The sequence below is a fragment of the Bos taurus genome, chromosome X (assembly GCF_002263795.3).
Source record: "Bos taurus isolate L1 Dominette 01449 registration number 42190680 breed Hereford chromosome X, ARS-UCD2.0, whole genome shotgun sequence".
Classification (NCBI taxonomy): Eukaryota; Metazoa; Chordata; class Mammalia; order Artiodactyla; family Bovidae; genus Bos; species Bos taurus.
Window position 1 is genome coordinate 51607192 of NC_037357.1, and position 3927 is coordinate 51611118.

Below are 3927 nucleotides of genomic sequence, written 5' to 3' on the forward strand. Positions count from 1 at the left end.
TTTATCATCATATTTACGAATCCATTGCCAAATGAAGGTTATGAAGATTTACCCCTTGTGAGGACTGAATTATGGACCCCCCCATATTTCCACATGTTTAATGTCTAAGCCCCATTATCTCAAAATGCGGTTGTTTTTGGTGACAGGACCTTAAGGTCAGCAGAGGTCATATGGTTAGACCCTAATGAGTCTGACTGGTATCCTAGACAAAAGTATACTTGGTGACAGGAAGACATGCCAGAGATGGGTATACACTGGAGGAACGATCATGTAAGGATGCAGGGAGAAGCTCGCCATCTGCAAGCCAGGAGAGCCCTCACAAGAAACCAAACCTGCTCACACCTTGTTCTTGGACTTCTAGTTTCCAAAGCTGTCAGCAAATAAATTTGTGCTGTTTAAGCCATTGGTCTGTGGTATTTTGTGATAGCAAGCCCAGCAATCTAATATACCTTGTATTTGTTCTAAGAGTTTTATGCTTTTAGCTCTTACAGCTAATTCTTTATCCATTTAATGTCCATATTTGGCATAATGTAAGAGTCCAACTTTATTCTATTGCATATGTATATCCTGCTGTCCTCATACCATTTTGTGGACAAGATTCCCACTTCTCACCACTTAATGATCTGATATGCCAGGGGAAAATCAACTGAGGGTAGATATCTGGGTTTATTTCCAGACTCCCTGTTCTATTCCATTGATCTGTATGTCTTTCATTATCTCAGTACCACACCGTCTTGATTACTGCTGCCATGGTACATTCTGACACAGGGTAGTGGAATCTTCCAATTTTCTTTTTTAAGATCGTCTTAGCTATTTCTGGTCTCTTGTAATTGCACATGAATTTTAGGACCAGCTTTTTTTTCTGCAAAAAAAAGTCACTGTCATTTTGAACGGGATTGCTTTTCATCTGTAGACCTCATTATATAAGATTCCCATCTGTATATTAAGACCTCAAATTTTCAATGCTGCCTTAATGCCTTTGAGACTCATATTACTCCACTGGCCCAACTCTGGTTTCTCCTGCTCTCACCTGCAATGTCCCCTTCCTTGTGGGAAGACTACCCCACTCAGCTGATTCTCCCCTGTCAACCAGACTAGCTGTACCGGACCCATTCCCCCAGCCACCAAGTTCTACTTCCCTGCCAGCCAGTGCAGTATTCCAATAGGACAATCATCTCCTCGTGTGGGAACGTGGGTGTGCCCCATCCTCTTGTTACTACAACATTTATTTCCCATGGTCCCTGCAGGTGAACTGTCCTCTTAAGTCCCACACCCTCATTGCCCTGCTTGGCGTTTCCTGTTGCCACCCCCACCCCCACCCCCACCCCCGGCCAGCTGTTAGTCCATGAGACTCACAAACAGCTCGCTGTCCATCTATCCAGTGTTGCATGCTTGGCCATCTCACACTACTTAGGGTACGGGATCCCTCCTTTATTAGTGCATTGGATGGGAGATAAACAGAACTTTAGTTGTCACAACAGGATGGCCCAACCATGACCCTGGACAGCTTTAACTCACTTCTCCTTTGCTAACTAAATTTTTGTTTTTTTAGTTTAAGGTGAAGGCAACCTGGGTTGAAACTGCCAAAGGTGCCTGGATTGTGCTTTGGCTTGTGCCTATTCTGTTGTCTCTCTCAACCTCAGCCATCTCTTCCCACCCTAACTTATTGTTCTAGCACCTGAGGAGGGAACTATGGGTAATTGACTGTATCCTGGCCTGAGTGGTACTGGGTTGCCCCTGGTGCTTGGCCCCTCCCAGCATGCATTCTGAGACTAGGGATCATCGATTAATCCATAGAGTGGAAGCCAAGGGAGTGTTCAGCCAATAGTGACAGGGAGTGCTGATGACATAGTTTCTTAACTGCTCCACGGTCAATTCCCACTTTCTGGGGGGCACCCTAGAGCCTCTGGAGATAAGAATCCCAGTGTAGTGTGTGTAGGCTGGTCACTGCAGATGGATCATGGAATGCAGTAGCAGGTAGATCATGGGGCAATCATCCAGAAAGGAGCCCACAGGGCAGGTTCAGGTTGGCTTTCTAAAGAGTTGTGGAAAAGCATAGCTCCAGGCCACCCACAATGGAAGAATTGTGAATAATGCTTCCTGGTTGCTTCTCACGTGTGTCCGTGTCAAGCAAGGGTAGCAAACTTTCCTTCTCCTTTGCTGTAACTTCCCTAACACATGTGATTTTCTCGGCGGTGTGCTCTACAGATGTTAATTAGTTCTAGGGGTTCCTTCCTTAATTTCATTATTGGTCTTCTGTCTGTCTGCCTATCCCTCATTGAAAAGAGAGTATTGAAGTCTCCAGGAATTATTGAGAACTATGTACTCCGTTCAGTTCTGTCATTTACTGTTTTATGTATTCTGGGAGTCTGTTAGGACTATATGGATAAATAACTGTTACATCTCCTCTTACTGATCCTTTTAAAAACACAGAAATCCGTTTTTGGCATTCTGTTTAAAAAAAAAAAAACACTTTTGTTAAAATCTATTTCATCTGATATCAGTATAGCCACTACATCTATCACTTTAGGATGATTTACATGGAATACCATTGTCTATCCTTTTGTTTTCAAACTATCTGTCTTTGGATACAAGGCAAGGCTCTTGTAGATAACATATAGTGGATGACATTTGTTGTTAATTCCCTTTGCCAATCTGTCTTTTCATTGAAAAGTTTTATACATTGGTATTGTGGTGATTGCTTCCAAGGAAAGATTTTTCCTGACATTTTCTTACTTTCCACATGTCATACCTTTTTTGTTCCCTCATTCCTCAATTACTGTCTTTTTTCTGTGATTAATTGGATTCTTCTAGTGTACAAAGTGACTATCACTCTTTTTCTTTACTTATTTATTTATTTATTTTTTTAGGTTTGGGGCCTTTAAATTTTTTTTCATTTTTTTTGTGTTTTTTTTTTGGTGGGGGGAGGCTGGGTGGTCATGCTGTGAATTATACTTAGTATCTTAATTTTAGAATAATCAAGTGTGTATTGTAGTGAGATAGTTTTCATAGTATTCTAAACTCTGCTTCTTCCCAGCTGTGCTATATTCCCTTATTTAGTTATTGTGACAAATATCATGTTTGTACATGGTTTCCATTAACAGTTTTATGGTTACTGCTTTATACATCTCTATTTTAAATCAACATACAAAGAGGAGAGCAAAAAGAGAAGTTACAGGGATTTCCCTGGTGATCCAGTGTTTAGAATCCGCCTTCCAAAGCAGGAGATGAGGGTTCAATCCCTGGTCCAGGAACTAAAATGCCACATGTGGTGGAGCAACTAAGCCTGTGGGCCACGCCTCCTGATCTGCATGGTCTGGAGCCCGTGTGTCACAACTAGAGAGAAGCACTCATGAGGCAACAAAGATCCTGCTGCAACGAAGACCCAGTGAGGCCATTAATAAATAAATGATTTTTTTTTAAAAAAAAGAAGAGTCAGAAAGAAACCCCAAATGCAGTAATTCTGGCGTTTACAGTAATACTGCACATAATCTGTGCAATTCCCTTGACCTTTGTGGTTTATTTCTTCACATTCCTCCAAATAGGTGACCAGTGTTGTGTCACTTCACCCTGAAGGACTACTTTATTATTTTCTGTCCAGCAGGCTTACTAGCTGTGTAATCCCTCAGTTTTTGTTTCTCTTGGAATGAATTTATCTACCTTCCATTTCCCCCTCATATAGAATTCTTGGTTGAAAGAAGTTTTCATTTGTTCATTGTCTGTTTTTTTAATATATCATTCCAATGTCACCTGTCCTCTATGGTTTCTGTAGAGAAATTGGCACAAATCTTACTGAGGATTACTTGTAATGTGAAGAGTTTTATCTATTGCTTCCAATAATCATATACCATGAATTGTGTGATTCCATTTCTAGTAAAAGTCCAGAAGAGACAAATGTATAAAAAAAGCAACTAGTGCTTTCCTATG